The sequence below is a fragment of the Anser cygnoides genome, chromosome 8 (genome assembly GCF_040182565.1).
Source record: "Anser cygnoides isolate HZ-2024a breed goose chromosome 8, Taihu_goose_T2T_genome, whole genome shotgun sequence".
In the NCBI taxonomy this organism is placed as follows: Eukaryota; Metazoa; Chordata; class Aves; order Anseriformes; family Anatidae; genus Anser; species Anser cygnoides.
In genome coordinates, this window is record NC_089880.1 from 1,483,488 (window position 1) to 1,507,027 (window position 23,540).

The following is a 23,540-nucleotide window of genomic DNA, read 5'->3' on the forward strand; positions in this document are numbered from 1 at the left end:
ATGGGGAGGGGGATAAAACCAGGCATGCCAGTGATGAGCTAAGGGACGGTGTGCTAGAATCAGAGGGACTGTGTGCTAGTGAGGCCCTTCGGTCGGCTCCACAAGGTGCTGCGTGTAGGGAGGCACATTTGAAGTGCTTCTACACAAATGCACGCAGTATGAGGAATAAAACGGATGAACTAGAAGTCTTGGCCCAGTCCCGCAGCTACGACATCATCGGCATAAGCGAAACCTGGTGGGATGAGTCCTGTGGCTGGTGTGTTGCAATAGATGGTTACAGGCTCTTCAGGAGGGACAGGCACGGTAGGCGAGGTGGTGATGTATGTGAAGCATGGGCTGGACTGTGTGGAACTTCCAGTTGGCGATGGCAAAGTTGAGAGCCTCTGGAAAAGGATTAAGGGACGAACAAATAAAGGGGATGTCGTTGTGGGAGTCTATTACAGACCACCCGGCCAGGACGACAACGCCGATGAATTATTCTTTGCAGAACTAAGAGATGCCTCGAGATCAACTCCCCTCGTCCTAATGGGGGATTTCAACTTGCCAGACGTCAACTGGGATCCCCACACGGCTGACACGAGCAAGTCCAGGAGGTTCATAAAGCACCTAGAGGATAACTTCTTGGTGCAGGTGCTAAGAGAGCCAACTAGGAAAGGTGCCCTCCTAGATCTGTTGCTGGAGAACAGAGAGGATCTTGTGGGAGATGTGGCAATTGGCGGCCGTCTCGGTCACAGTGACCATGAAGTGGTTGAGTTTAGAATTCATGGTGACAGAAGGAAAACTGCCACCAAAACTTCAGTCCTGGATATGGGGAAAGCAGACTTCAGGCTGCTCAGAGAACTAGTCAGCAAGGTCCCCTGGGAAACTGCTTTTGAAGGCACTGGCGTCCATCAGTGCCGGTCAATCTTTAAGCACTGCCTCCTAAAAGCACAAGATCAGGCAATTCCAAAATATCAGAAGTCAGGCAGGTGGGGCAGAAGGTCAGCCTGGCTGACCAGTGATCTTCTACTGGAGCTTAGGCGAAAAAAGAAAGTGTACAGCTGCTGGAAGGAGGGTCAGGCGACGAGGAAGGAATACAGGGATGCTGTTCGTGTTTGTAGGGAAAAAATTCGTGTGGCCAAAGCCCAACTAGAGTCGAAGCAGGCCATGTCTGTGGGAGACAATAAAAAAGGTTTTTTTAGATATGTGAACAGAAAAAGGAGAACCAAAGAAAACATAGGTCCGCTACCAGATGGGGAGGGTCTCCTCACAGACAATGACATAGGCAAAGCAGAGACGTTTAATGCCTTCTTCACCTCTGTCTTCAACACCGATGATGGGCTTCGGGACCCAGGGTGCCCTGAGCTGGAGGACCATGACGGTGGGAAGGACAAACTCCCAACCGACCCTGAACGTGTGCGGGAATTGCTGCTCCACCTGGATCCATACAAGTCCATGGGTCCGGATGGGATTCATCCCAGGGTGCTTAAAGACCTGGCTGACGTCATCACAGGACCTCTCTCAATTATTTTTCAACGATCTTGGGAATCTGGAGAGGTCCCATTGGACTGGAAGCTGGCAAATGTTGTGCCAATTTTCAAGAAGGGTAAGAAAGAAGACCCTAGCAGTTACAGGCCTGTCAGTCTCACGTCAGTGCCTGGTAAAATTATGGAGAGGAAGATCCTTGAAGTTACTGAAGCGCACCTGGGGGACAATGCAGTCATTGGTCCCAGCCAACAGGGGTTCACGAGGAGTAGGTGCTGCCTAACAAATTTGATTTCTTTTCATGATAAGATCACCCATCTAGTCGATCAAGGGAAACCAGCTGATGTGATCTTCTTGGACTTCAGCAAAGCTTTTGACACGGTTTCCCACAGGATCTTACTGGACAAAATGTCCAGCATACAGCTAAACAAAAACATCATACGATGGGTGAGCAATTGGCTGACGGGCAGGGCTCAAAGGGTTGTGGTAAATGGGGCCACATCTGGCTGGCGGATGGTCACCAGTGGGGTCCCTCAAGGCTCCATTTTAGGGCCACTTCAATGTTTTTATAAATGATTTGGATGTAGGACTAGAATGTGTTTTGAGCAAATTTGCCCACGACACCAAACTTGGAGGAGTTGTGGACTCGGATGAGGGTGGAAAGGCCTTGCAGAGAGATCTGGACAGATTGGAGAGCTGGGCGATCACCAACCACGTGAAGTTTAACAAAAGCAAGTGCCAGGTCCTGCACCTGGAACGGGGCAACCCTGGCTATACGTACAGACTGGGCGACGAGACGCTGGAGAGCAGCCCCGCAGAGAGGGGTCTGGGGGTTGTGGTTCACAGCAAGTTGAATATGAGCCAGCAGTGTGCCCTGGCAGCCAGGAGGGCCAACCATACCCCAGCACGCATCAAGCACGTCATTGCTAGTCGGTCGAGGGAAGTGATTGCCCCTCTCTACTCTGCGCTGGTGCGGCCTCACCTCGAGTACTGTGTGCAGTTCTGGGCACCACAGTACAAAAAGGACATTAAACTGTTCGAGAGCGTCCAGAGGAGGGCGACGAAGATGGTGAAGGGCCTAGAGGGGAAAACATATGAGGAGCGGCTGAGGTCACTGGGCCTGTTCAGCCTGGAGAAGAGGACGATGAGGGGGGACCTCATCGTAGTCTACAACTTCCTCACGAGGGGGAGTGGAGAGGCAGGTGACCTATTCTCTGTAATCACCTTTGATAGGACCCGCGAGAACGGTGTTAAGCTGAGGCAGGGGAAGTTTAGGCTGGACATCGGGAAGAGGTTCTTCACCGACAGGGTGGTCGCACACTGGAACAGGCTCCCCAGGGAAGGAGTCACTGCACCAAGCCTTTCTGAATTTAAGAAGCGATTGGACTGTGCACTTAGTCACATGGTCTAAACTTTTGGGCAGATCTGTGCGGTGCCAGGAGTTGGACTTGATGATCCTTATGGGTCCTTTCCAACTTGGGATATTCTGTGATTCTATAATAAAAGTATTTTTAATTTAGCACCAACTCTAGGCATTAGGTGTGTTTGCTTTATGTAGTTGCATTGAGGAGTTCCATACCTCTTAATTTTGCTTAAGGATGGATTCAAAAATCAAAGTTCTTACAAAAGAATGCCACAGAAAGGATCTTAGAGTCAAGATCTTAGGTTCACTGAAATAAATAGTAAAATACTAAATCAAGTTCAGCATTTCAGAAATCCCAATAAATGAAGAATCCAGTGATAAATAAACCTATAGCAAACCCATATTCCTTACCTACAGAGATAAAGACAACACATTTTTTTTTGCTCCAGCATTTCATTGGTAACATGAAAAAAAAATCTTTTAGAGTCTGTTGCAAATAGAATTCAGGTTTGCTTAATTACTGTATACTGTCACTTGTGAATCAAAATTTTAAAAATATTTTTCTTCCACAGAGCTGTGAAACTTCAAACATTCCATAGAAATGTTTCAAATTTAAAACAGAAAACATTTCACAATATGAGCAGAATATACAGCATATAATCAGAAATGTGACTACAGTGAGGAAGATGGATTCTAGAACTTCAAACAAAAAAAAAGTCAATGTCCCCTTTACGGTCCCTGTCAGAGCAAGTCTGTAACACTTCTGCAAATGTCTGCCATTCCCCAACACCAGACTTTGCCATTTTTCCCAACTCTACCAGCAAAGTTGACTCCAGCAGCACCAGTATTAGAAAACACACTAATCTAACAAAGCTGGTTAATTCTGCCACCATTCTATTGCACACTTTAAATGCCTGTAATCTAAAGCAGGAGTCGCCTGGTTGGGGTATCAGTAGTGCAGCAGAAAGCATCCATCAGTCCCATCAAGCTGCAGCTACTCAGGCAGTAATTATCTGTGTGAAGGGCCACTGAAGAATTAACAACCGCTCCACTAGCTCTAATGAGCAGTAAACACTGCACACCAGCATGATGGTTTTCATACCCCAAGTAGAGAATCTGCGAACTATGGTTACACAACACCATTTGCATATTTCGTCTTTATGCTTTCCACCCTCGAGCAGTCTTTGTTATTCATGATATTTCAACTCCCGGGCCCTTCAGGCCCCCACTCTGTACAAATACTTTATTCTTTGACTGACTTCCTTAATTCCAATTGTTTTATGGTTTAAATGAAAATGATACAACATGCCACGGTCATCCCAAGAGACTGAAAAATCCTGGCTTAACACTCCTTTATGCAGTTTTGTATTTGTCCATAGGCTGTCAAATAGGACACTCCCCTCAGAATCCAGAACCAAGAAACTGTGAAAAGTCTCTGGCTTTTCTACATGGAAAAAAAAAAAAAAAAAAAAAAAGTCTCCAAGAACATTTTTTCATATACACTGTTTGATAGCACAGGGAAAACGCATATTCAGGACAGCAGAATGAGATGTGTAGGTGTTTGCAGGAACAGCACCAAATATTAATTAACAAATAGATGTTTGTCAGCCCCTGTAAGGAAAGACCTCTCACGCATCTCCTTTAAGAAACAGCTTACCATGGGCGCGTGGGGTTTCCTTATTTTGAGACTTCCCTCCTAAAACCCAGCCCTCTCCTCAGACCACTGCGTTCACCTCAGCCTACTCTGTAGGAGGCGCCAAGCGAAGGTCTCCACCTCCAGGGACACCGACCCAAACGAACCGCAATCGCTCTCTCCCAGCCGTGGACCAAGCGCCCAGGAGGGGCAGAGGTCATCCCCCCTCGCAGCGCTCCCAAAGCCCCAGTCACGCTCCCTCTCCCCAGGAAGGAGAACCTGTCAGAGCGCAGCCCGCCACCGCGCACAAAATGGCGGCAGCTGAGCGGCCAAAGCCTGGCCGCGGCGGGCGCTCGCTCCCGCTCGCAGAGACCTCGTCCCCCGTGTCCCCCCAGGCCTCCAGTGGGGCGGGCAGCGGCAGTACCCGCCCGGCCGTGTCCCAGCACCACCCCAGGGAAGTCTAGGTCCTGCTGCAGCTCCGCACGGGTAGGCAGCGGACGGCTCCTCTTAGCCGCGGCGGGGGCTGCGGTTTCCCGCTGGCACGAAATGGCGGGCCCTGGGCCCGCTCAGCGAGGACTGCCCGCGTTCTGAGGCGCGGCCCGACCGGTACACCATGCAATACCCACAGTCACAACCGTGTAACCAGTGGCACAGGAAGAGGCTAAATTCTCCTTAAAACGGCAAAAAAAAAAGGAATGTGGGAACGCTGCCGGTGCCAGATTTAGGGCTTGTCCAAAGACGGATTTATCTGGAATTACTCTCTCATCGAGAAGTCCTTACTCACTCTTACCCTGGTATAAATTATAATAGGCGGCTGATTTCTGCACCATATGACATTATCAAAAGGATTCCTACAGGCTACAGAAATCAATAAATAAACTGAAAACATTGGTCCTTGAAATATTTTCTAGTAGATTTCCAAAACCCATTCATATACATTCTTGCTACTGCTGCTGAACTAGAGCAACAAAAGTGCCTCAAACAACTTACATGAATTGAAACAGTATCATGTAAAGTATTTGTAAAATCCAGAAGTAGGTTGCTATTATTTTTCCACAGAAATACTGCAATTTACAATTCTGGACTTGCCACTAGAACATAGCTTTTGAACTAGTAAATTTAAAATACATTGCAGAACTGTCTCAAAAAGACTAAATTTTAATCTGGTTCAAAGCTTCATGACATTCAACAAATACTATAGAGGCAGCTACTGTAAATATGTATTTCCTCATACATAAATAGATGAAAAGGAGACATAAGATTTTCTCAAATATTGATTTTACCATAAATAATTTTTACTTAATCAACTTTTTGTTTTTCTTTCTTGAAAATATTGATTAATTTTTAACTTGCCACTTCAAATTCTTAGACATTGTATGTTTACATAGCATAAGTATATTCTCTAATACTATGCAAGCCCAGGTCAACTAAAAGTATGCAGGAAAGGTTATATTCATTTTTACAATTCTGTGTATATGAGTTTTTCCTTTATTATTAGTTATTACCTATTATTTGAGTCATATCAAAACTGTGTCATATTACAATATGCCAAAATTTACACCACATGTTTAGATGCTTTAATCCACTTCCCCATCTAATTACTGGGCATAGAGCCAAGGGTAAGAAGCACTTCATTTCTACTTCCAACACGACAGGATCTTGGCAAGCACAGAATAAAAAAATAAAATAAAATTAAAAAAAAGATAAACAGCTTAGAATACAATCAGGATTGCTAATGAACCCATTGTCTGAGATTAAATTCTAAAGCCACCAATATTATTCACTAATTTAAACAAAAATGGAGAAAATTTTGAGGACAACTCATTTTATGCCTATAATAAATTCTGAAATCAGAAAGCATTTTTACTTCTTACAATTAGAGAATGCCTTCTTCAATTCTGGCCTGAGGCAAGTTTCCATCTTAGTTCACAACATCTGCTTTTAGCTGACCAGACTTTAAAGTTTAAAGCGATAATACAAACAGTTCATTTTTTAAAGCTATTTTTTCTTCAATTCCCTTCCCTAGGTGACGTCTCCCTCAACACACACACACAAATCACATAAAATATATAGCAAAGCAGTCTCTCAACAGCTCTGAGACAATTTAATTTTTGATTTCCCCCAAGCTTAACATCTGATCTGCCATATGTTTTGAGTCTTTCCAGCTCATAGAGATCACATACTAAGCCATAAAACTCTGTGTTCTGGAGCAACACTAGAAAATCAAGAACAACAGACATTGGTCAGTGATCCGTATGATAACAGAATAATTCTCATACTTACTAGATACAAATCTGTTAGAAGCTTCAGTTTTCTCCAGAACTTACAAATTGAGCAAATCATCTATGAACAAATTAAATGCAGAAAAGCATCAAGATATAAGTAGGATAACAATTGTCATTGTCATCTCTTAGTTTCCTTTGTTCAGCTTTATACACAATTTCAGAGATCTGACAACAAAGCACTGGTCTCTAAAATATGCCCTACCCGTAACTGAAATCACTGTGAAGTATTAGGAGGTCTTAAAATCACAGGCAAGCCTTAAACTGTATTATTTTTAGTGTATGCTTGAGATTGTGGCAATGATTCATTTATTAAAGAAAGTATAGTAAGATTCACAAATTTAAAAAAAAATATTTGCAGTTACAACCTTTTTTTTAGTCACAACCAGGAAATAAAAAGCACAAACTAGATTGCCTAGATGAGGAAAAAGCAGAGGTGAATTTCTTCCATTTTGTCTCGTTGACTTGCACTTACAAACTTGGCCCTGACGTTGCACCCTTGCAAAAACCTAAACATGTGAATAACTTGACTCATGGAAGCTGAAGTTACTCATGTGCGTAAGTGCAATATTGGGTCTTAAGAGAGCTAAATGCAGCTTTCCCTGGAAGCTGGCAATACTGCTCTGCAGATCAGCCAAAGGGGATCTCCCAGACTGATACAAGGCACCGCTCCCCTGGGTCCCACCAAGCAGGCTGCTGCTAGTGCTGTGCCCCTAACATATGCTTCCCCAGGAAGTGTAGTTCTTGAACTCTCATTTTTATGTGGCTAAATAAAATATATTTAATGCCCTGTTTTTCATGATGAAAATGTTCTTTTCTGTACTTCTTTACTTTTGTTTCCCTTTTTCAGTTTCTTATCCATACATTTTGTCTTTTCAGACATGAACTCCTCCTACTGAACGTGTCAGACTAGCCACCATTATGTATAGTATTTGCATCTTACTTCAAATTAACAAAAGAAGCACATTCTACATTTACAGCTCCACCCTGAACAAATCTCATCATGTACAAACACGTTATTTTATGTCACTTAGTATTTAGAGAGATTAGCAATTTTGCACATAGACAGAAGAGATGATATCAAGTATAGATTTTACAGTTCACATAGCTGATACTTTTTAATTTTTATATATTTAATTCATAGGCTTGGTTGATAAAATGAGATTTACCCAGAAGGAAATGAAATGATTAATGCTGTGGTGATATTTGTTCCTTCGTAGTATACTTGCTAGGAGGAAAGTCATTTCTGTTTCCCTTTAAAGTAAAACACACAGAATGTCCCACTTATACAGTGTAGGTGGAGTCAGCTTTTGTATAAATGAAAAAATAAACCTGAAAATTGTATGTGCAATCCCTGTTTTGGAAAGTGACTACTATTTTCATCTTGTCAGTTCCAACAATGTGTTTTTTTTAAAGGGAGGAAGGGAATTGTCATTTCTAAAACTAGATTGATTTTGTTGTAGTCAGATCTTAATAGAAGCAAAAGGTATAACAAAACTCTTAATTTATTAGCTTTTTGCTCTAAATTACTGTGGATCAACGAAATATACTATTATGCAATGGCTAACATCTAGATTCCAGGCTCTGTGACAGTTTGTTCACTTTGACAAGATTTCCTACCAGTATAATTATTTGGTTTGGATTCAAAACTGCAATATTATCACTGAGAAAAAATTCCAATACTATCTATCATTGGATGATTCAGAAGACCCTGAAAACTAATACATTTATAGAATTCTTAACTTTTATATATTTATAGAATAAATATATATAAGATATATATAAGATATATAAGATATAAGATATATAAGATATATATAATTCTTATAAGAATAAGAATTCTTAACTTTTATATATTTATAGAATTTTTCTTAACTGTATTATCAAATCTACAGATTTTTCCTAGAATAATTTTCTCATTTGTAAAAGAATATGAACAGTTGTAATAAAAATTAATGTAATGAATACTCCCAGTTCTGCAGCAAGTTTTGTGCAGGAACAGAGAATTTAAATGATAACGTTTTCTTGTTGCAGTGTGAACCCTATTTATAATTTTATCAAGCTACTTCCTTGGAGAAAATTCAGTCTTTTTTTGCCCATGTATTGAAGTAATAGGCACTGTTTATGAATTTCATTTCATGTAGTTTCAGTAATAATAAATAAAAAAAAGGCCACACTCAGAGTAGTTTTCATAGGTCACCCTGAATCACTGGATAAAGAGGAATTTTTCAGATTACGTCCAAAGTGCTCATCTTCCAAATCCTCACTTCTACAAATATTTCTTAATAATACTTACAGAACAGCTGATTCTGAGTTTGTATTGTAGCTGAAAGCCTGCTAACTTACTGCTGCTCATTAAACTGCCAAAAATATATGTATTATGGAAAGAAGAGGTCCACAAAACAAGTCAGGAAATGTAATTCTCAGGAAATTAGATCTTTCTCATCTTGGAAAAGCTTCTTATACAGAAATCTTAACATCACAGAGATATTTGTCAACATTCAAGGGACGACCAAATTAGTGAGTTTTGAAAATATGGGTCTGATATAGGATGAATTTTTAGAATATATTTCATTTTATACATAGCACTTATTCACCAGAAGAGTTTATGTCTACTGAGATTTTTTATTTTTATTTTTGGCATACAATGGCTTGAGGAGTAGACTAGAGGTAAGGAGAGATCAATGCTTTCTGTGACACTGTGGCCACTTAGCATCTATATGTCTGATTCTTCCTTACGAAAATTTATGTTCTTGATTCTGTGTCTATTTGATTTTCTTTAGGGAAAAAAAAAAGGCAAATAGCTACTGTCCTCTTTGAGATGCTCATCCACACGCCACTGTCTTCAGAAAATAAACACCAATGCAAAGATTTCTAGAAAAGCTATTCCTATTCACTTTCTTACTTCCCTGATCCCATTCCATTACTAAGCTTATTTTGATTAATGTGGAATAAAGGTCCTGAAACACACAAAATGTGTTTAAAGCAGCAGCATGATCAATGTGTAAGAATTGGGTCCAGACAGTATGGTTAACAGCTTGATATAGTCAGGTCTAAGACACACAGTATTCTAGAGATAGTTCTGTTTGTTTTTAACCATCTTTCCTAAGATGACAGTCTGCTTACTCAGTTATTTCTAATAATCATCAGTACTGTAGCTATGCTGTGCATTTTATGTTAAACAACAACAATATGCCAATTAAATTTCTGCAGACTATGTCATCAGAACACGCTACAGATCCTTAGCTTTTTCAAAATAGGCCCGTGTATACAGATTTTGTTTGATCTCTGGTTCATGTCAGCCTGGTTTTGAAACATACCGTACCTAGAAGAAATTTCTTTATGATTTTTTAGTTATCAAGAATGTAATCTGTACTGATATAGTGGAAAAGAGTTCATGCAGTAATCTTTCTTCAGAAATAAAGTTTACTCTTCTTGGACCACAGTGGAAAGCATGCATTCCTCCAAGTCTGCATTTTCTTCCACATTTATTAACTTTTATGAACATAAATAACATTGTCTTGAGCCTTATGACTCTAAATTTAATAACTGGATGCTTGCTAATGTAATAGTATTTGCCAATAACATCATTAAATGGTTGAATGCAAAACTGTCCAGTATACAGCTATCAATCTGTAGTCTACTCCTGAGCAGAGCTCCAGGACATTATTCTAATGCAAGTAATAAACAATAGGAAGTGCAAGAGAAGAAGTATTATGTATCCTTGCAGATAAGGGAAGCAACATCAACCCAACCCTCCTGACTCAGCACCAGATACCAGAAAAACATGTGAGTTTTACAGCAATTGGACCATATTTGATTTAGGAACTGTCATGACATGGGCCTTTGAAAGGTGTGAGGAAACTGTACTGTTGTAAATGCAGTAAGATGTTGATATTATAGTACACAAAGGAATGGTGTAAGTATCTAATATTAAACTATCTACTACTTTGAATACTTCATCATAGTTACTGGGTTCACTGGCCTACTACAGATCTATGCAATTCTATTGCACAAATCTTGGAAGCATTTGAACAGAACATTTTTTTCCAATTTAACCAAATATATACCTATGTAAACTTCATCAGGGTTATATTTTTAGACTGAAAATCCTTGTGAAAGAAGTGTAATTCAAAACTTGACAACAGTGAGTGTCTTACATTCTGCAATGCAGTAACCTGTACAGATGTTCATCTTTCAGTTGAGGCACTTGAGACCATTGTACCAATTCTGATATGTTATATTCTCAAAAAAAGAAAAAGGAAATTATAAGAGAAGCAGCAGAATTAAAAGCTGGAGTACACTTACGTTTAAGAAATTGTCCATCATCAGATGCGTTTGTTCCAAGCAAACTGTGAACTGTGTATTGCAGAGCACATCAGGAGTAGGCATTGTATCAGATCGAACATGTTCTGGGAAAGTTCCAACTAAAAAGTAAAGGCAAGGACTGAAGCCTGGGGACTTCTCACCATCTCAGAAAACTTTGAGTTCAAATTGCTATTGCACTTTGACACAAAACGCTGAAGATGGTTTACACACACTCAACGTATCCTCAAAGTAGCACAACAGCTTTGGTGAGAGTGGAGAGCCTGAGATACCACCATGTTGCAAAGAAAGAGAACTTCTGTCACACTACATTTTTGATAAAAATGGAAGAGGCAGGAAAGAACACAGTTGAAAAATACAGTATGTCGACACGCTACCAAAAGAAAGAGTTAGAAATGAAACACTTTTATAACAAGCTGACTACTGACAATGATACAGAAAGTAGGTGACAGCATTTCAAAGTCAAGACATTCTACATACTTGTTGATGTGTTTACAACATAGATGAAAGAGCAGTTTCAAGATTTCACAGAGAAATACAGGCTGACACATTGATGTTGATTAAGTGTTTAAAACATCTCGTATAAAGCCATGAAGAAAACTTTGCAATTTACATATCTAGTCCAGCTATTCACTAATCAGCCCCATCACTTCCTAATTTAGACCATATAGATTTACTGTTTAATTTTTGCAAGATATTCAGAAGAGGACATGTATTTAAGTAAAGATGAATTGATCAGTGGATCGAAGGCTGTAACTACAGAAGAACTGAGGATGTCATAATGCTCTATGCTGACAGGTTTGTGTCTCTTCTGCTGTGATGTGTTTTACATGCTTTCTACTGGAATGCCCTGTCAAAAGTTGAAAGCCTTAGTTTTCAGTTCTGGAGAAGACTTGGAAACTTAAAGAATCTAGCAAGTTGCTACAAAGCACAGTAGCGTTCTCAATTCTCATTTTTCCAAACAGCATTTTTATTACAGCATTCATCCAGAGCACTTCCTTTTGTATGAAGCAATTTAAATCCACATCTCCCACTTTGATTGAGAACTCCAGGTACTCAGTTTTTGGGTTTTGTGGTCCAGGCCTGTCTTACCTCTTTCACGGTAAAACCATTTGAAATGGTACAGGATAATTAAACCATACGTAGAGAGAGTGCATATGTGGAAACATGACTGTACAGCTCAGGAAAATCACCTGAGAGTTTGGAGATTTCTCCAACCAAACCACTGCATTCCCCTAGGCTACAAGCAAATACAGTCTTGTGCTCTCTTGTCCAAATATTTAATTCATGCAAAGGAGCCCAACCAGATACCCCCTACAAGTAAGCAAAGTATGCCTAGTGACATAAGTGACATTTGGATCACATTTGCAAAGAGAACCAAAGGGTCAAATCAATATTTAAAAGTCAAAAATGCTGTCACATTCTAATAACTCCGAATTGCAGGAGTGGATTTTATGTAACTTTAAAAAGTGTTTATTATGAAAGAAACAGAAGATTAAAAACTTCTACCTTAACAAAATGCTTTTGCAAATCATACTAACTTACAAAAATTAGTAAGATCAGGTCAACCTAAACTGTTATTGCAACATGGCAAACAAATATACAAACAGAAATCTATCTCCTGTCACCTTATTTTTGCTCGTTTATTCTCTTGGTTTTTGTCTCTGCAGAGCCACAGCTGTAAGACCAAGGAGGCTACATGAAATCTCCGACACAAACTCCTGCATGTAAAAAAACATTAAATTTCACCATCACCACCTTTTTTTAAACTTTTCCTTGTCCCTCTGCCTTTTTTGTTGTTGTTTTCTCCAAAGTGTCACCTTTGGACTGTATTCATGGTCTGTGCATAGACTTTGGAAGTGGAGGGATTTGAGACAGAAACATTTCCTTGGGCAGTAGAAGTGGCAACAGCAGGAGTGCCAGGGAAAACAAAGTGTTAGGATAAATCTCCTAAAAAAAAAAAATCACAATGCCAAGCTATTCCTCCCAGCTACTACATGCATATGGGGAAGAATCTTAATCACCAGTGCATAAGGAATAGAATATAGATCTTCAGAACTTAGAATTAACTTAGGTAAACTTATGGTATTCATTAGAAATAATACTAATTTTGAAAAATGAAATGCAAGCAAAAGAAATGCGCTAAGGTGTTAAGACACAAGCCCAGTGTTGATACGATTTTAAAGCACTTATTTATGGTGCTGTCTATCAGCAAACTGCATCTGACAGCTCTACAGCTGGTGTCTAGCTATTGTTTTCGGGGATGCCATAGGAGAGCAAAGAGACACAAGGCAATTATTGTGATGAAGATGAGATCTATTAATAATAATACCACAATAATAGCTGCAATAGAACAGTGGACATTGGATCAGTAGAGGAGGTTTACACAACAAAAGAAAGAGATAACAGGAAGACCCTCAGCTAAGAGTGGCTGAGAGACTCCTGGTGTGGACATTTGGGTTCCATCTTCCCAAGTTTTGATGGCACCTACACAAAGACCAATGGCAGTTTGCAATGGTCTTCCACAGAGCCTTGCTACTTTGTCATTAGTTCAGGGTGTGTGTGCTATGTGTATTTCAAGGTTTGAAAGGTGTGTCACCTGATCCTTCCTATCTGACACTGAGAGTATAAAACAAGCATCCAGCATGAAATACAGACCAAAATACATTGGAAACCTACAAGTATAACTGCACAAATGTATTACTATGTACAGTTCAAAGAGCAAAAGCAATTTTTGTTATTAAACTGGTGAGTAGGTCTCACTACTTATCAAATTTCTATTGGGTATTTTTTTTTTTTGCCTTTTTTTTTTCTTTCTAAAAGCTCCATCTCAGGGAACAAGAAAGCAGCAAAACTCCTTTGAGACCACCACTGCTGCATGTCCAGCCTGAAATAAGTATTTTAACCATTACCCCTTTTCCAGTTGTACAATGTATTCCTGAAATACAAGGACATTCAAGAGCTCCAATTAATTTCTTAGTAACTGTCATCTCACTACTCTAGTAGTACAGCATACCTTTTTTTTTTTCATCATTGTAACTACTGATTCCATTCTTGACTTTCAGGAAGGCCACAGGCATTATACATCTATAATAAAAGAAGTATATGATTTTAAGATACATGATAAAAATGCTAAGCTGTTCCTTGGTTTTGTCATTATATTTGGAAAATTTGGTACAGACAACAAGATGCTTGAAAATTTTATCCTTAATAACATTTTGCTTTAATTTGTCAAAACTGACATCTTTCTGTTGAAACCATTTCAGAGGATGTGGTGCAGCAGGGGGACATCATGTCAACTCTCCAGACGAAAAGGGCAGCTTTCACTGCTGACAGAGGACAGATAAGTAAAAGCTGGTGAAATACCAGGATCACCACCAATGTGACTCAGAAATTAGAACAGTGGCAAGGAGGAATAAGAGGTGTATTTCCACCTGGAGCTGGTCAAAAAAATGAGTTTTTATCCTGGTAAAATCCAGATACCTCACACTGACTCCCTTTTAAAATATTTCAGTTGTTTCAAGACTTTTCATAAAAATCTTGAGCAAAGGTGGTATCTCCAAGTGGGATATTCTGATTCTGGTGAAATTTCAGCAGAGCATGGCTTTGCTTTAACAACATTTCAATAATTTCTAATTCATTCAGAACAGCCTTGTGGAAAAAAAAAGAAAAAGAAGGCATTCAAATGAGATTTTGAAGGTTGAGAATTCCTTTTTTGATTTCACTTACATTTTTATACATTTTTCCTAGTTTTATGTTTATTGTGGAAATCCTGGCAATGTTATTTGCTGACATCATAAAAACAGGCCATCTTCACCATGATGAATTATATAGCTATAGAGCATCCAGCATCTATCTGAAGTCATAGACAGTTGAAATTTGCATGAAATGGTATTTTTATGTCACTTTTTGACATTATAGCAAGAATTGTTGGTCATGTGCTTGAAAAGGATTAAAAAAGCACTATCCCCATATTAAACTGGGGAGTAGGGCTCGCTACTTACCAAATTTCTATTGGGTATTCATAACATTTCAAATAACCACTATTTTAAACATCAAAACCGACATGAAATATCTACAGAAATACTGGAGAAGAGAGGAAAAAACTGATACTAAACACAAAAGGAGATACTGCATTTCATTACTATGACTGTTGCATTAAAGTAAGCTTTCAGGTTAATAATCTACCAGTTCTTAGGAAAAAGACAAAATATTTTAGTCATATACATCAAATTTCTCTGGTTTGAATTGAATTCCTTTCAAAGAATGTAACAGTTCATATTGCCAAGGGATTTTACCCCGTTGCAACGCTCTATAGTTCTAAAACACTGGCTGGAAATAGGACTTCAAGGCAGCGGAGGGGAGCATAAGCTGAGTTCAGGGGCTTTCTGTGATTCTGCATCCATTGAATCATTAGTACTTCTGAAACTCAAGAAAACTGGGTATTCTATAAAATAGCTTGAGGGAGCAGGTTCAGAACGTTAAAATACAGTCCAGAGGCAGTTTTCTAAAAGAACCCCCCTTTCCATAGTTCTGTCCTCCTTTTCAATAATTTTAAGCTGGATGCCTTAAGTGATATATGTATTATTTTCCTTTCAGTATAAAATTTCTATCTTTGATGGACTTCTTTGGTCTCAGGGCCCCAGTGCTGTTGTCTGCGGGGGGCTCTATAACTGCTTCTCTCAGCCTGCTGGGACTTCGGCACACCTCAGTCAGGCCCGCTGGAGTCGAGGGTATGGCACAGTTTTATTTGTATGTATTTCTTTGTTCTGTATAGGGGTATGAAAGAATTTTCTTATGAGCTGCAATTCTTTGTTATTGTGTGGGTAGCTCTTCAGAACTGGAAGTATGGTAGACAAATGGAAAACAACAGACTACATCAGCATGTGTTAGCTGTGGTGAATCACACGCTGATTTTTTTCACTCAGCTCCAAAGTTTTTATACAGGTAGTAAGTTATTTCTTTAGCTTTTTATTCTTGAAAAGAGCCTGACGACAGATATTTCCATGAGGGAATGGCCTCAAGTTGTGCCAGGGGAGGTTCAGGTTGGCAATGAGGAGACATTTCTTCTCAGAAAGAGCAGTCAGGCATTGGGACGGGTTGCCCAGGAAGGTGGTGGAGTCACCGTCCCTGGGGGTGTTCAAGGAAAGATTGGACGTGGTGCTTGGGGACATGGTTCAGTGGGTGACATTGGTGGTAGGGGGACAGTTGGACCAGATGATCTGAAAGGTCTTTTCCAACCTTATTGATTCTATGATTTCTATGAGAATGTCTTTACTCTTCATTAATCGATGAACTGAGGGTTTAATTCTACTTCTGTTATGGTGATATAAACAAGGAGTAAATACAGTGTTGTCTATAGTGCAAAATTAGTATAAGTTGTATGCATAATAAGAATAGCAGAAGCCTGAAGTTTTGGGAAGGGAACAGGAGTTGGCAGGTTTTAAGAGGTTTTTTTTGTGTTTTTTTTTTTTTTAATTCTACAGGTTAGAGGCAAAGTTTCCTGTGGTTTACAGCTTTAAAAATAATATACATGATCAAAGTATAGAAGAAAAAATGTTTCAAGCCAAGATGTTTTCCTGCTTTCTGATTCTGGGAGCTGATTCTTCTCTTCACGCTTTTTTACACCACTGACGCCAAAATATAGAAAATGTGAATACTAACGTTGTAATAAGAAAAACAAACAAACAACCACAACACTAAATATTTTCAAATGAGCATTGATGGATGGAATGTACCAGAATTCATAGATTTTAAAAATGCATACAATAACACACTATTCAAGCAATAGTGTGCATATCATGCTTCCACCAAAATGATCTTTAAAGAATTTAATTTTGCTAAAGCAGAATGCAAATGTGAAACAGGTAAATGTCTACTCATAAAAGATACACAGAAGAAATCTGCAGTAACTAAAGGACCATAATAGTAACAACAGTGGAACGGTGAAATTACAATTGCCTAGAAATGGTATAAGACAATGAAAATTTAGCTTTGACTTAAAAAAAAAAAAAAGCAAGCTTCCATGTTGTTAGATCATATTGAAAGTGACATTGTGCAAAGAGGATTCAGCCGATGAAGTTACACTGGTGTATGCCAAGGCAGAATTAGGCCCTGCCTATCACATGTTATACATGCGCTGCTTCTTTGTCTATCACATATGTTATACGTGTGCTGCTTGTTCTCTTCTTTTGTTCTCCTCTATTCTGACCTAATGGTTGCTTCCCTTGTCTGCTGACTTGATGCTTGACCTTGTCTTTCTTCCTCTTCCTGTACCTCCTGTGGCTGCATATTAGTACTTTCATTGCTTTCTCCATGTGTTTTTCTACCAGTTTCACCCTGAAATCTCCTGTTAAGAAATCTATTAAAACTATCATTGGAGCCATTTGCTTTCCTAATTTGAAATGCTTGTATTTTGACCTTAATGTTTCTTCAATATAAACACATAGCAGAAACCTTAAAATTAATCAACTGAAGACAAATTTTAATGTAAAAATATGATAACTTTCATCCTCAGCTATCCCTACCAGCTCTTTGTTGATTTCGGGATCTGTTCGAAGTGTCTCTCCTTGTTGTCCTCCATGGATTTTCTTCAGACTTCCTTTTTATCTAAAGGCTTGACATTCCATTCCACCTCTCCTTAGGAACTGATTTTTATCAGAGCTATGCAGGTACCAAATGCTATCAAGTAAGACTGTGTTACATGCACCATATGTATTTGTCTTGCATTGCATATATACAAATACTGATGAAGTCAATGGAGAATAAGGTCCCACTGGCCAGTGCCATGCGAAAGTGTCCTGGGATGAACAGCCTGGTCACAACACAAAGTATCCGGAACTGTGACTGGAGTGTATATTTTGGAGAAAAACAAGAGAAAATGTTTTCTTTTTCTTTTTCTTTTTCTTTTTCTTTTTCTTTTTCTTTTTCTTTTTCTTTTTCTTTTTCTTTTTCTTTTTCTTTTTCTTTTTTTTTTTTCTTAAGTTGAGAGGGATTGTTTAGGACACTAAGCCTGTGGCTACAAGAAGACTGAGTGTAATAGGGATAGTGATGAAATAACCTCTCTTTTGGCATGAAAGATAGTGTTCATAGGGAGACAGAGCATTACAGTTGTCTTATTTCTTTCCCTTACCCATAAACCTCTGAAGAAAGACAGCCTAAGTTGTAGACTTCCACAACAAGCTAATGATTCTTGTAGCTAGGACAAACAGAAAGACTTCTCAGCTTTCCCCAGCAACTTCTAAACTAAAGCTGTGATGTTCTTGTGATTTTTCCCTGATTAGCGCTATTCACCATTCTGTCCTTTATTAGTTTTAGCAGCATTGTTTAAGAAATTAAGAATCCTAGGCTGCTTTTGCCATCCAAAAAAAGCTTTTTTATTTTTTATTTTAAATCCTTCCATCAAATCATACTGGTTTCCTATTTCTTATCAAACTTTGTAAGATAATCCCTGTTTCTGACTGACCCTTTTTATTTTGCTACTAATTCCAGTTAGCAGATGGACAGAAGAGAAAATAAAAAAAGAGATGATTGTTATGACAGCAAGCAACATTTGAAGAGTACCATGGACTCACACAAGTGTCAATTTATTACCACATTTGTGCCAAAACTGATAACATCTCAATGCCTCACTTGTGTGGAGTGCACATGCTAGCCACTAAGTAGCTGACAACTGTCATGGACAAAGTATGATCCATCCCCATTGCCTCTCTCATTCTCCTTTCAGTGATGCTAGTAGGAAGTTGGTTTCCAGGTAGACAAAAGAATTAAAGTACCTCTCTTAATCTTTGCTGTTGTTTAACCTGCTAAGACAGCTAAGCACCACACAGCCATGGGATCGGGGAGAGAATCAAAAAAGGTAAAAGGGCAAGAACTTGTTGACTGAGATAGGGACAGTTTAATAACGAAGGAAGAAAGGAAGAAAGGAAGAAAGAAAGAGAGAGAGAGAAAGAAAGAGAGAGAGAGAAAGAAAGAGAGAGAGAGAAAGAAAGAGAGAGAGAGAAAGAAAGGAAGGAAGGAAGGAAGGAAGGGAGAGAAAGAAAGAGAAAGAGAGAAAGAGAGAAAGAGAGAAAGAGAGAAAGAGAGAAAGAGAGAAAGAGAGAGAGAGAGAGAAAGAGAGAAAGAGAGAGAGAGAGAGAAAGAAAGAAAGAGAGAGAGAGAAAGAGAGAGAGAAAGAGAGAGAAAGAGAGAAAGAGAGAGAGAGAGAGAAAGAGAGAAAGAGAGAGAGAGAGAGAAAGAAAGAAAGAGAGAGAGAGAAAGAGAGAGAGAAAGAGAGAGAAAGAGAGAAAGAGAGAAAGAGAGAGAAAGAGAGAAAGAGAGAAAGAGAGAAAGAGAGAAAGAGAGAAAGAGAGAAAGAGAGAGAGAAAGAGAGAAAGAGAGAAAAAGAGAAAGAGAGAAAGAGAGAAAGAGAGAAAGAAAAAGAAAGAAAAAGAAAGGAAGGAAGGAAGAAAGGAAGGAAGGAAGGAATGAGGGAAGAGAAAGGAAGGGAGGGAGGGAGGGAGAAAGAAACAACAAAAAAACACCACCACAAAGCCCAACCAACCAACCAGCGCCACCACAAAACCAACGAAAACACCAAGGAAATAAGAAAACAAAACAGGAAAAAAAAAAACACACAATAAGCATTGAACACTATTCCTCTCCATCAGCCAAACGATGCCCAGCCAATCCCTGAGCAATGACAGCTGCCCTGGCCAACTCTCCCTAGTTTTATTGCTGAGCACGATGCCATAGGGTACAGAACGTGCCTCCGGTCAGCTGGGGTCAGCTGTCCTGACTGTGTCCCCTCCTAGCTTCTTATAAGCTGGGGAGCTTACCCACTGGCAGGGCAGCATGAGAAGCAAAGAAGTCCTTGATCAGGTGTAAGCACTGCACGATACCAACTAAAACATCAGTGTTACCAGCACTATTTTCATCCTAAATACAAAACATCACACCGGTTACTATGAAGAAAATTAACTCCATCTCAGCTGAAACTAAAACATTTGTGAATTAAATTCATTTCCTTTTCAGTTCTCTTAACATTAGATATTTCAGAAATGTCTGTTGGACAGCAATATTTCAGTTTCCACAGCTAAGCATTTTGGCCTTGCTGCTTTCTTGAACAGTGACATTATTTTTGATCCATTTAACTCATCATCTCCATATTTGTAGCTATAATAGGAAGCAGTTGCATAACCAGCTCACACATTTCTGTAACTGTGCCATTTGGTCCTGTGGTTTGCATACCACAGAGTGAGGAACAAAAATAAAAATCAGAACACAGTCATCCATATTCTGCCCTGGAAAGCTCGTGTGCAAGCCAAACACTCTATTTGGAACACAGCAACACCAAATTACAGCACTAAAATATTTCCTCACAGAGGACATGAAGGACAGCTACAAACTCCCAAAACAGGGTTGTGGCTTGAGGAAATGTGGGCAGACTTTTGGAAGAACTAATGTACTACATGCCACCCTGCAAAAACATAAACTATGACAGAAAGCAGGCAATCAGATAGAGACAAGGCAATGTGACATAATAAAATCTTCTAGATGAGTTTCCCCGCTTATAGGATCATAGAATTACACCACTGGAGGGCTCAAGAAGTTCATTTTTCATTTTTAAATGACTGTTCCACCTATTCCAGATACAGCCATATTTGATCATTTGTACTGTTCCTGCTCTGTCTGGAAAGAGCTTGTCTGTCATCTGACCCAGCAGGGAGTTAACACAAGGAGAAAGGGGAAAAGCAGCATGGAGGCAATATCCACCATTTCACATGCTCCAACTCATCCAAGCCTGGTGTATGTATACTGTGTTTGACCCTTGTAATGCAGATACTGCTAGAAAAACTGTGGCTTACCAATCTGATTTCTGACCACTGCAAAGTGTGGGCACAAAGCCCGACTATGCCGAGTGGAAGGTGGATGTGTTATGCCGCCTGCCAGAAATCCCAGACCTGTTTCTCATCTTACAAGTTTCTCCACTGAAATAATAATTCAGCTGGAGGAACCTGAGTATTTGGACTCACCCAGTTTCTTTTCTAATCATATGCCACCTATTTCTACATTTTCATAGATTGGAACTGGGGGTGGTGAGAGAAGAAACTGAGCAGGCTTCCCAGATCATTGCATCATTGTCCTCCTTGCGCTAGAGCCTCAAAAAGGGCTTCTGCAGTACTCTGACACAAAGCTACGTATGCTTCGAAGCACAGAAGCCACAATGAACTTCAACATTTTCCTATACCAGCTCACAGAAGTTACCACCTCTTCATGTGATCAGGAAAGTCAGTTCACCACAGTTTTCCATATCGTAACAATTAAACTTGTTTTCATTTCATTACCTGTAACTGAGAGCAAAGAAAAAAGAAGAATAACAGACAATTTTCTTTAAAAATAAATGAAGCAGTCAAGTTGCGGCAAACTACTCACAAGAGAATTCATCCTTGGAATTTAATATAGTACAAGCACTGCAGTGCACCAGTACACACTTTAAATAATGCTTTTCCAAGACACATAATCCTTCCCTATTAATGAAAGCAAGCAAACAAACAAAAAAAAAACAACAAAGAAGGCCATATATCTAAGTTCAGTAACTATTGCCACTACGGTAGCAGGTACACATTACAGTAGTACTGGAGACAGCTGACTTAAAGGTATGACTACTTTCAGTATGAGCAGACTACAAGAAATTAACTGCTTTTTTCAGATTTTAGTATTGTAGCCCCAAGGAAAAACTGAAGTGGTGACAGAAGAATGCTACATGTGTATCACAACACACACTGAATAATTGTTCTGATTTACTGCTGTGCTGGGAGATCCTGAAGATCACATCATCTAGTTCCTAGACTAGGTCTTATGGTTCCCTGATTTAAATTTCTGTATTTGCTGCCTTTGGCCAAAGCACCTGGGAATATGAACCAGGAACACATACAATTACAGAGAGCTGCCAGGCTGGAAACACAGACATCAAGGCCTACCTATCTGGAATGCTTTCATGAAGAGCCTCTTTTGTACATTAGCTGTAACAGAGGAGAGAAGTGATGGAGGACTGAGATGGTGATTGCTGGACTTCTTCCTCAATAAAATCCAACAACCACAACATCCCTGTCAAGGCACATGGAAAGCTAGCAGCTCTAGCGGTGGGAGTCAGGAGGAATACCCAGGGTGGGCAGGGCAGGGCAGGACCTCACCAGCCAGGAGCAGCGCAGGTGGGTGGGCTGGGCAGGGGAAGCCAGGGGCAGCCCCAGAACCCACCTGACACCCCAGTGGGGCTTGGAACAGTCCAAGGCCAGGCTGGGACATCAGCCCCCAAGCCCTGCCCAGCTCCGTGGGGCCATGGCTGGGCAGGGCAGGGCTGTGGGGAGCTGAAGTGGGGTCCTGGGCAGTAGGCAGGGTGGGGGAGAGGCCCTAGGTGGGGCTGATCAGAACCATCTGGTCCTGATCCCCAAACCCTGGCAAGTATAAATGTACACTTCAGAATGGTTTCCGTAATGAGGAAAAAAAAATCACCTTAACAATATCTCTGGTTTTCCTCCTTTTAGAAAGCTAGGAGTAAAATTCCCATCCATTTCAGTACTGCAAATTAGCATCTATCCTCTATCAGGAGGGGAAAAAAGGAACTATCTCTTAATTTCTGGATCTCAGCTCTTCCATTCAGGCGTTCAGAATGATTTTAATGTTCAGATGAAACTCACAGTGCAAGATCTTGCACTTACTCTTTCAGTGGGTGAAACTATGTAACTGAAGAATACTCTATGAACATTTTCTGCCCTCATCTGTACTTCTGCTTCCAGCTTTATTAGAATATTGTAATAGTCTACAGCTTTACTTTCTAAATCATTTACATGCTTTTTTTTCCCCCAATGCTTTTTTCCCCCCAATTTTCAGCCATGTAGGATCAAACGTACCAAAATTAGTATGCCCCTCAAGATTATTTTTTCTCTCCTTTTACTACTCTTTTTTGCAAATAAAGCTTCATAACAGAATTTGAGTCTATTTTCAAAGATAAAATTTTTGGCTTATCAAATGTCTGTGGACATCAAAATTGCTTTTCCTGCCTACAATTCTGTCACAAACATCCCAGCAAAATAAAACAGGTTTATACTTATACTACTTTCTGTTTTGACTCTGCTTATTGTGAACAATTCTGAACAATATTGCAAATAGGCAGCAAATACATACTGTTGAAGGAATAATAGCAATCTTCTGTTTAAATGTTTTAGCTAGTATTCAACACGTAGAAGATTAAAGAATCTTGAGATAAAAGTTAACTGTTTTTTTTTTTAATTAAAGTCCAGAAATGAGTGCTACATTACTGCTACAATATTGATTCTTCAAAAAGTAATACAGTGAGTACTTGAGGTGTAGTGCTTTCAGGACTTAGTGTTATAATTAGCAATTGAATCTGTGGTTGTACAGGCTAGTGAAAAAAGTGCTTTTTGAGGAATTTCATAAAGGTTGGACTAGATGATCTTAGAGGTCTTTTCCA

General features: G+C 39.6%; 1 protein-coding gene across 16 annotated transcripts in view; it reads right to left on the bottom strand.

Moving 5' to 3' along the window:
* HFM1 (helicase for meiosis 1) overlaps window positions 1-23,540 on the bottom strand; it is a 139,469-nt gene that overhangs the window by 40,555 nt on the left and 75,374 nt on the right. Inside the window, exons 1-2 of one of the 16 annotated variants that reach the window (XM_048066951.2) lie at window positions 4,885-5,236; window positions 3,044-3,134 (exon numbers count right to left, since the gene is read on the bottom strand). The exons of 13 other annotated variants lie outside the window; for them this stretch is intronic. The gene's annotated coding sequence lies outside the window, so the exon portion shown is untranslated. Of the gene's footprint in view, window positions 1-3,043; window positions 3,135-4,484; window positions 4,787-4,884; window positions 5,237-23,540 lie in introns of those variants that run through there. 2 more of the 16 variants (XM_048066947.2, XM_013186522.3) reach the window with 2 other exon arrangements.